We start from the raw sequence: 11409 nt of genomic DNA, 5'->3' as shown, positions 1-11409 counted from the left end.
AGAATTTGTCAAAGTTCTTCGAAAGCCATGGATTTGAAGCTATTTCACTCCAATGTCACTTGAATTACTGTTAACTTATCTTTTACTCCATTCAATAAAAATGTGAAATGAATTCTAGCTTTTGGTGTGCTTCTTTGTATCTTTCTTGTTGTGCATTTCTTTCCTTTGTGTTAAGCTCTTTGTTTCCTCATTTGGGGTTTTCTTGGTAAAGTTATTTGTTACAATGAATTTAACTTTGCTAAAATTATCTTTATCTCTTCAAGGAATCTAAAGAATTTTAAGGAATCTAAGAAACGGCTTCCTGGTTTCTCTCTGCCCCTTCTTGCCTCTGCCCCTTCCACTAATTGTTTTTAATTTGCCTCATACATTATAAAAATTTGAGTCACATTATTATTGCCACCCTAAAGAATTTTGGGGTCTTATGGACCTCAGAAAATTCATATGAGTAGGAAATCAATGCTAATATGGACATTAATGTTTTTGACCTTGTTCCATTTGACTGGATAACTTATGGATCTGAATGAAAATTACAATTTGAAATTTTGTTCAGGTTCAAATGACTGGCAATTGGTGATTAGGTGTTATTGCCCAAAATAAAGACTGAAACAAAAAACATCAAAGAATAAGGAAAAGAAATCACTTACACAAATATTTTGGGAGTACTTTTATTGGTGGGGAACAAGAAGCTGGAAATCAAAGGGGGTATATATCACTATGCACTTTATGGTCTCAAGATGCAATAGAATACACTTGACACATAAAAAAATGATGAAGAGTTTCAGGAAATAATGTGAAGTCTTCCCATTTGGGCATCTATATAAGATAAGAAATATACATAGAATTTATTCTCCCCTCACCCCACAGGAGTTCACTGATGAGGAGTAAATTGGGGCTCTAAGCCAAGATGTATCAGCTCTTCTCCTCCTGAGTCTGATTAACCTCTCTCTCTCCAAAGTAACCAAGGGTAGGTTCAGTAACAAATGAATTGGCTACTCAATGCTGTATCAAAACAAAGTCTTTATTGATAGTAAAGGGATAGACAGGCATTTGGCCTCCAGGAAGACCAAACTGCCTGGCAAGGGAATGCCAGTTGGCAGGCACAAGGCTGGTGTAGACCGAGTGCAAGGATTCCATTTTTTAGAACTTCCTTTTATGCATAACTAGGATCATCAAAACAACATTTGCACAGATATGTTATCCAAAATGTTGCCGAGATATTTGTAAATAAGACAGGAATTTCTCTTAATCATTTGTATCTCAAATTATCTCTTTTTACCCTTCCTCAGACAAGAATTTCCTGTTAATTATTTTTATCTTGAACTATCTCCCTTTTTTTTTTTTTTTGACATTATCATTTCCCCCTCTCAAATATTAGGACACAAATTCTTTTGGGGGTAGGGAAAATGGGCATTGAAGATCATCTAGCTGCTTCGTGCTGGAAAGGGGCGTTGAAGGGGGGGGGAGTTGATGTCTAAAAAGCAATAGCCATAGTATTAACCATTCCCATTCTAAATTTTAAGCACAGTAATAGATAACCCAGACAAGTTTGCTGTTCCACTTCCTAACCATAACATAATTATTTACTGAAAATTCTTCCTCCCAAGATACTAAATGTTCTGGTTACCCACAGAAGGAATGCTATAGAATTCAAGTAAGGTCTTCTTCTCACTAAAGATGTTGAAATCCTTTCTTTTGGACTGAAACCTTTTCCTTTTTATAGGATATAAACTGCCAGAGAGATGCAGTGACTACAACTCGTCTGAAGTGGAAAAAAAACAAAAACAAAAATAATGTGCTGTCACAATTGTCCCTGGCTTCTCAGAGAAGAAATACCTTGCCTATATATTTGGAAGTGTTCAAGCTGAGGATATCATAATTAAGAAAATTCTTTATTGAGGCATAGTCCCAGATAAAGTGTTTGAAGAAGTCTAGGTCAAGGGGGCAGCTAGGTGGCACAGTGGATAAAGCACCAGCCCTGAATTCAGGAGGACCCGAGTTCAAATCTGGTCTCAGACACTTAACACTTCCTAGCTTCATGACCCTGGGCAAGTCACTTAACCCCAGCCTCAAAAAAAAAAAAAAAAGTTAGACTTTTACTGTAGTTTAAGGGGCACAGGACTACAAAAGTGAACCTCTAGGAACCTCTATTCTATGAACCTCATAGAATTTTGAAATCTATGGACCTCATAGAACTTTAACAAATTCTAGGAAAGCTATGAAAATGATGGTCTTCATAGGAGTTGATGTTAATTTTTAAATTTCTGGAATACAATTGATGTTGTAAAACTTCATAAATACATGGGATCCACTAAGAACAAGAAGGCACAAAACACTTGGGAATGGTCCCCTTTCAACTTGCAGGGTAAATGGCAAGCTATCTAGAAGTTGATGATATTCATTTTCTTGCAGGGAAAGTTTGGAGATGGAAGAACTCCAGCCAAGAAGCCTAGTGGTAGGTTGAGAGCTCCTCCCTGGAGAAATGTTCTGAGAGATGAATAGCAGCAAGTACAAAGATGAGAATCACCTAGACAGAGATGAAACCAAGTTTTGTTCCTAGAACTGGAAGCCAGGAAAAAAGATAGGTGTAATAGGTATTATGAATGAAATTTTTGGTAATGGATAAAGTAGAGAACTCCAGAGAACATTGTAAAAAGCGAGAATGCCAGTTTGATATGCTAAGTAGGGCGCTATCCTGGGAATATGGCCCTTCAGTCTGTGGTTCAATGTTCCAGGATACTATTGTAAACAGTAATCCTCTTTCTTCTAGCCACATCACAGGAAGAACAGAAGGACAATGAGTCATGCTGCCACCACTTTGTCTCTTCAGGTGTGTGTAAATCCCCAGTATCTACTGAGGTAATTGTTATATCAACCTCCCAATATTGTCTGCCTGTGCTGAAGGCTTTCTCAGAAAGGATAATGGGAAGATTAGAGTCATCACCAGGTTGGGTGTCCACCTGCCAGCCTTCTTAGAAAGGACTGGGTGATGGAGGATCCATTCTAATGTCCCCTCTGAATCAGGTGAGCATCTATCATTTCAGAGATGGGACACATTCTCTACTATGGAATAACGGCTTTGGCATTTTGGGATAATTTTGCTTCACTCCTTCCCAGCAACTGCTTGACACTCAATAGCAGATCCAGATTGGGTTGGGAATCTGCTTCCTCTAGGTCTAGCCTGAAGTCCTGAAGGGTTCTCCTTTGCTGAAATACTCTGCCCTGCTCTTCTTGCTTTTTCCTTGGAAGACAATGAGATTCCTCCTCCATCAGGAGGCAGTGCAGTTTGTAGAATTCTCCTATGATCATTTCCTGCCAGTCAACAACAGTTCTCTCCTCTCAGCAAGAAGTTTCTCTGCTTCCTCAAAGTGCTTCTCCAAGCAACTCTGAATGTGCTAGAGCTTCTTCCTGAAATTGGGAGCAGCTTGTTCTACAGGAGAGATCCTGTGAGCCCCATGCTCTGGGGTTTGGCATCATCTCACACAGTAATGTCTAGTCATCTTCACAAAAGAACTTGAAGACTTTGTGTGTGTCACACTGCTTCTGTCCTCCATTACTCTGCAAAAGCTGGGAGCTGAGCTGTTTGCCCAATTCAGTCAGCTATGCTAGGTACCTGTTGATTAATGGGAAGTCTCTGACCTGAGAGCTGCATTCAGGTCAAGAGAAAGTTGTAGCTCTTCAGATTGAGACATGCTGGGCAAAAGCTGTGCCCACTCCTGATGATTGATTGACTCAGAAGTAGCGTCAAAAGATGGTACAAGTGATCTTACTCTGTAATTTTATATGTGTACAAAGTGTTTTGTATTTTTGCTCATATAATTCTTGTATTTCCCTTGGCAGATAGATTCCCAAATATTTTATACTTTTTGGCAGTTACTTTAATGGAATTTCTCTCTGTAGCTCTAACTGTTGGATTTTTTAGTGATATATAAGAATGCTGATGACTTATGTGGGTTTATTTTGTATCCTGCAACTTTGCTAAAGGTGTGGATTATTTCTAATAGCTTTTTAGTAGAATCTCTAGGGTTCTATATACCATCATGTCATCTGCAAAGCGTGCTAGTTTGGTTTCTTCATTACCTATTCTAATTCATTTCATCTCTTTCCCTACCCTTATTGCTGAAGCTAGCATTTCTAATACTATCTTGAATAATAATGATGATAGTGATAAGATCACTCCTAATCTTATTGGGTTTGATTCCACTTTATCCCCATCACATATGATGTTTACTGATGGTTTTTAATAGATGCTCCTGACTATTTTAAGGAAAAGTCCATTTTTCCCTAGACTTTCAAGTGGTTTTCACAGGAATGGACATTGGATTTTATCAAATGCTTTTTCAGCATCTATTGAGATGATCATATGTTCTTTGTGAATTTGGTTACTGATATAGTCAATTATGCTAATAGCTTTCCTAATATTGACCCAGCCCTGTATTCCTGGTAAAAATCATAGTTGGTCATGGTCTGTTATTCCAGGGATGATTTTCTATAATCTTTTTGCTAATATTTTATTTAAGATTTTAGTATCAATATTCATTAGGGAGATTGATCTAGAATTTTCTTCATCTGTTTTCTACCTACTTCCCTGCCACCTAAGAAATGCAGATCATGGATTGTGAAAAATGGAGTGAATATTTAGTAATTTCGCATATCAAATTGGTTTTTCCATAAGTTGAGCTCTCCTATGTTGATCAGGTCATCACTAATTTAGAAATAACTTTCCATTGCTAATGGGAATGTTTTGGGAAGCTGGTCCTGATAGAATATCAGGAATTCACAAACCCCCTAATATCAATCCATTGGGGGTGGGCAGGAATTTCATTTATGCCTAGTTAAGGAGCTTTGCTCTAGATTTATAATCCTATGATTGACCAAATATGAAAGCAGTACACATGAATATTTGGCAAGAATTCATTCAATGAGTCAACATTATTTAGAACTACCTTAACTTCTATGGAAAGGCTCTTTCCTCATGCTGCCTTTTTATTGGAGAAAAAAACTTGGTAGATGATTCATCCCTCTTCATAGCAATTCTAAAATTGATAATTCTGGCATAGAATTCTTCAAACACCTTATCTTGGGACTTAGCCTCAATAAGGAATCCTCTTAATACAATATCCTCAGCTTGAACTCTTCCAAATATATAGGCAAGGTATTTCTTCTCTGAGAAGCCAGGGACAATTGTGACAGCCCTTTTTTTTTTTTTTTTTTTTTTTTTTTTTCTCTTCAGACAAGTTGTAGTCAATTGCATCTCTCTGTCAGTTTATATCCTATGAAAAGGAAAAGATTTCAGTCCAAAAGAAAGGATTTCAACATCCTTAGTGAGAGGAAGACCTTACTTGAATTCTATAGCATTCCTTCTATGGATAACCAGAACATTTAGTATCTTGGGAGGAAGAATTTTCAGAAACTAATTATGCTATGGTTAGGAAATGGAACTGCAATCTTAGCTGAGGACTAGAGCTTTCTTTTTCAAGCATTTCCTTTTATTCTAATACACCCCCATATCTGTTTAGATGAAATCTGTTTGTAGGATAATAAAGGTTTCAAGGGAGAGGTGAAGGTAGTATTTTAGTCTCTGTGGCTTTTAAGTAACGCAAAATGGCCCAGTAAATCATGTGAATTCTTTCTCCTTATAGTAAAGGTCAGAATAGCTCCAATTATAAGAATAATTTCCTAAATTTGGAATGCCCAGATTTCTCCAGTTCTCACGAATTAAATTATACCTTCATTACCTAAGTCTACATTAGATGCTCTTGATAAATTCATGGGACAGTACAATTAGTTAAAATTAAGTTCTATAGTGTCTTCAATCTCTCAAAGTAAATTGTTTCATCAATGTCACCAGCTTTTATTTCCCCAAATTTTGTCACTTCTGTAGTCCATCATGTTGAGAAGAAATAATGAAAGGAAATTATATCTCCATCTGTCTATTGACCTGGGGCCATAAGTTCTTGAGATGCAGACAAATATTCTCCCAATATTTGAAGGTTTTATGTCTTAACACAGATCTTTCTGAGGAATCTCTTCATTTCACATGGCTGTCAAGGCCTAAGTATCTAATAAAGTCTTATCTCCAAGGAGCCACTTTCTAATTGTATATCATAAGTTCCTGGATTTTGATTTCATTTCTAAAATATAGTCTAAGATAATAGATATGGAAGAGATCTTATAGAAATCAGCACAACATAACTTCCTCTTAGTAGGCAGAAATGAAAGAAGTTAGAAAATGAGCTTTCTAAGAGTACAAAGAAAGCATAAGGAATGGAAAATGGTTTACACCTCTGATTTACAAACATCTTTCTCCTTGGACAACTATATCCTTCAGTACCTAGTCTTTCTTCTTTATCTTATATAATTTGGGAAAGAGGCACATGGTGATTCCTTACTAAAAATCATTCTCTACAGAGACCCTTAGGGAATTTCTCCTCTTATTTCCTCTTGTTTTCTGCTTTTCATCAATGAGTAAGAGTTGATAAGAATTTCCTATGCCCCAATGCCCTGCAACTTAGAAGCTCAGCAGTAAGGTCTATGACTATGACTATGACTATGACACCAGGATGGCAATCCAGCATACGGTCCCAGTGCATGACTTCCTGGAGCAGCTTCAGTCTTGTCCCTGGTCATGGCTGCAAAATGACCAATATGTACAAAAAATATTCATAGCAGCTCTCAAGACAAAAATAATTGGAAATTGGAGGGATGGCCACTTGTGATACAGTATTATCATTCTATGTGAAATATTGAGCAGGATGCTCACAGGAGGAAAAAAAAAAAAACACCTGGAAATTCTTTTATGAACAAAGTGAAATATATTGTATAAAAAAAGAATAGCAATGTTCTAGCTTTGTTATTCTCAGTAGAGCAATCATACACAACTATTCCAAAGGAGTTAGGATGAAAAATCATATCCATACCCAAAGAAGAAACTGATTGTATCTGAATAAAACTCTCATTCTCTCTCTCTTTCTCTCTCTCTCTTTCTTTCTCTCTGTCTCTGTCTCTCATTATTTAATTTTTCTTGAGGATTTTTATTTTAATGAGGGTAGAAGATCTATGTTTTCTTTCACAACTTGACTTTTGAGAAATGTTTTGCATAACTTCACATGTGATTTCTTAATTGTGGGTGAGGATAAGGAAGAGTGCCTAGAACCTAAACATCTATAAAACAAATGTAAAAAAATGTTTTTAATATTACTAGGGGGGAATTATTAAGTAAATAAATACCTAAGTCTGATAATAAGAACATGCCTGCCTGACTGGAAATGAATCAGAAATATGTGTCTAAGCTCTCCAGTCTTCCTCAACATCTTTGCCCTCCATGTATTCTAGGCTGCAGTGACAATGGCCTCCTTGTACTCAGAGAGGCTCTTCTATCCACACATTTCTTTATCACTGGAATTCTTTTAATGCTAGGAACTCACTTTGTCCTTGTCACTACCTGATGAATTCCCAACATCCTTCCAACTCCAGATAAAATCCTCCAATCTATGAGCAGTGTTTTCCCAATTTTTTTTTCATGTTAGTCTCTTCTTCCTCTTGATTATACTCAATTTAATTCGTATGTCTCTTGGCCAAACGTGTCTCTTTTCATGTTTTCTTTTTCATTAATCTGAGAGATCATTAAGGGCTGAGGCTTATTCTGTCTTTTAATTTCTCCCCACCAATTGTCACAGTACTTAAAATATAGGAAAAGCTTAATATGTGATTATTACTGTGGGAGATGATGGTGGAAGGATCATGTGATTCACTATTTTCCAAGTACTCTTTCAAGGCCACTCTGTGATCAATTCATACTATTGCTTAGCAAACTCTTTACTTCTCAAAGTCTATTTATCAAATGTGTCCTATCCGGTTAATCTCCTTTTCCCTTAAAATCTCATTTTTCTCTTTGAGTGATGAAGCAGTCTTAAGACTGGGAAACAAATCAGAAAGCTGAACCAAGATGGCAGGAATAGATGTCACCTCCAATGCGAGACAACTTAAGACTTAGCTCTAGATTTCAGGTCAGAAGATATTAGTTTGATGCAAATTTCTGAACTCATTTGATCACAAAAGAGGGAAAAGGACTCATACGTGTAAAAATATTTTTGCATCTCCCTTTGTGTGGCAAGAAACTTGGAATTCAATAGATGCCCCTCAATTGGGGAATTACCTACTTAGTTATGATATATAAATGTAATTTAATATTATTGTTCTCTAAGTTATTATATACAAGGTGATTTCAGTAAAGCCTGGAAAGACTTACATGAGGGTCAGCTAGGTGGTGTAGAAGATAGAGCAAAGCCTTGAACTCAAGAGGACCTGAATTCAAATCTGGCCTCAGGCACTTAACACTTCCTCAGTGTGTGACCCTGGGCGAGTCCCAACCCCAATTGCCTCAGCAAAAAAAAGAAAGAAAGAAAGAAAACAAACAAAGAAAACGTACAGGAAATGATGCTAAGTGAAGTGAACAGAATCATGAGAACATTAGACAGTGTAAGAACAAGATTATGTGCCAATCAACTGTGATAACCTTGGCTCTTTTCACCAATGAGTTGTTTTAAGGCAATGACAGGAAACTTGTGATGGAAAGTTCAATCCACATTCAGAGAGGGAAAAAAAGGCTGAATATGATGTAAGCATAGTATTTTCACCTTTGTGTTGTTGTTTGGCTTCTGGTTTGGTTTTGTTTATTCCCCTTTGAATCTGCTTTTTTTTTTTTGCTCAGCATGATGAATATGGAAACATGTTTAGAGAAATTGCACCTGTATTGCAATTTACCCTATATTGAATTGCTTGCTGTTTTGGGGAGAGGAAAAGGGAAAAGAGAAGGAGAAAAATCTGGAACACAAAATCTTGCAAAAATTAATGTTGGAAATTATATGTATATGGAAAAAGAAAATACCATTAAATGATTAATAATAATAATAATAATAATAATAATAATAATAAAGTGGATATTCACTTAAGTGCTTAAAAAAAATTGAATTCCTTAGTGGCATGTGATAAGTGAGATACTACTTATGAACCTCCATTTCCTCACTTTCCAAACAAGTCAATTAAGTCTGAGAGGCTTTTAATGAAAATTATCTGTGATTGGGGATATTCAACATATTATTGAGGGAGGTATCTTGATACTTACATTCCATACCACAGCCCAGACCAGAAGTTGCTCCTTCTCTTTTAATACAATTTTCTGAACTAGTTTGACCTTTCTGTGAAAGATTTCCATCTTTTTCTACATCTTCTTTTGTAAAGAAAGAGGAATAAGCAGGAAATTTCTTTCCTCAGCCTGAGTTCTGTGACCTACTTGAAACTAAGAAACTCAATAACCCTGGTAAGCTGGTACTATTTCATTGATTTGTTAGGAAGAGTCACCAAAGGAAAGACTGTTAGGTTCTTACTAAGTGCTAAGTCAGTACTTGACAATTCTCTAGTTCCAGCCAGGACTGGGAGTTTTACTTGTGAATTTCTGGGGAAGAGCTTGCATGCTTAGGAGGAGCAAGTTCATTGGTTGAAGTAATTTTTTCCCAGAAGCCTTTGCATTATCCCACACCCATTCTCTGGGAGGATAAAAGAGGGAAGTCACACTCTGGACCAGAGTTAACAGCAGCTGTCTGGAGACAACAGTTCTCTAGAGGAAGAAGAATCTGTCTGAGAGATTTGAGTTGACACAGCAGATCTCTTCCCAGAGAGCAAACAGCAGCTCCTGGAGACAACAGCACATTACAAAAGACCATGAACCCATTCTGACATAACAGTATTCAGATCTAAGTGATAAGCTAATGCCGGAACAATTAAACTGTGCTTGGACAATCAGTGCCATTCCTGAAGGAGTAGGGTCTTATTCCTATCACAGAACAGCTTCTGGTCTTCCCTGTGTATCTCACATATGCCTTCCCCTTCAGGGTACATGGCAATATCAAATTGATGACCTCTTAACTGAGAAAATTCCCAGCATGTAGTACAACAAGAAGATGGAGAGGTATTTTTCCTTAAGCAAGACATGCAGATTATATGTCCACATTCAGCTGTGATTAGCTTAATGACTTCATTCAAGCAGTTAACACAAAGACCCTCTTGTACTGCATCAACCATGATTCTGAAGAGAGAAAATGAGGCAGTGTAAGAATACTTCTATTCCTTCATTTCTGAAGTTTTAAAAAGCACATTTCAAGAACACCATAGCAAGCAAAATCATAATTGATGATATCCCCCATAAACCTGGAGAAAGTCTCTAACAAGTATAGACTCCATCACTTAGAAAGATAGACACAATAATATGTAATAACATCTAGTTTCACCTTAGACATTTATGATGCATTTCATACAGGATTTTTTTGGTCCACACAAAACTCCCATCAAGTACATGAAATTGTCTGCATGGTGGGTAGGGAACTGTAGGATGAGAGGCCAAGTGACTTGCTCAGAACCAGCAAAGCTGTATGAGATAATTTTGATACTCTTATTCAAATCAATCAGTATTTAATCAATTTGTTGAGATTTTATGAGTATCAGTGATTGTATTAGTGAATCAAACAGAGTGATTAAGTTGCTGTTAGGATAAGAATTAATCCTCCTTGAAGATTATATTTATTATGTTTCTCAATTACCTTCCTATTGTTAGTAATGTAATAATTACTCCCCTCCTTGACTTGGGAAATGCTGTAATAAGATGCACTTGCTAGTGCAATAGCTCTCTCTCCTATGAACCACTACTAACCACTCCCTATTGATCTTTATTTCAAGCTCACAACTTCCTTAGACTATAGGATAGCATTGGTTAAACCCTAGGGCTCTTGACTTGTAGAATGCCCTGAGATGTTGTTGAAAGTGTGTTAGGGCCTTTGGGTCACCTAGAATTTATGACCTCTGGAAAGTCTCATAACCTATAAAAAGGTCTGCTGATATAATTATTTTTGATAGACATCCCTATCATTTCCTCACTTCTGGAATTGAGGAAGCAGTAAATTGTAATGTCTCCTTCTATTTTTAGTACTCTCTCAAGTATATAAAAGTAGCTAGCACCAAGAGGAGGGACCTCTGATAGTGAGGAAATCTTGGATCCAACTAAATTCAGGTCCTCTGCATTCACTGATGAATTGATTAATCATACTTGGAGTTCTCCATTACTTTTGTAATCTTCTAGCCTATAGTAGCCATTAATCAGTCAACATTTATTAAATGCCAGCTATTTGCCAGTTACTGTGCCAGAAAGTTTACAAATATCTTCTCATTTGATCAGCACAATGACTTAGGGGATTTCATTTCCTTAATCATACTGTCGGGAAACTGAGGTAAATAGATGTTAATAACTTGCCCAGAATTAAACAGCTAAATACATATGAGACTAGATATTGGAAGTAGGTCTTCCTGATTCCAGTCCCAATGCTGTACCCATTATGCCATTTATGTAATAAAATAAGC

The sequence above is a fragment of the Sminthopsis crassicaudata genome, chromosome 3 (assembly GCF_048593235.1).
Source record: "Sminthopsis crassicaudata isolate SCR6 chromosome 3, ASM4859323v1, whole genome shotgun sequence".
Classification (NCBI taxonomy): Eukaryota; Metazoa; Chordata; class Mammalia; order Dasyuromorphia; family Dasyuridae; genus Sminthopsis; species Sminthopsis crassicaudata.
Note: the sequence above shows the minus strand (reverse complement) of the source record.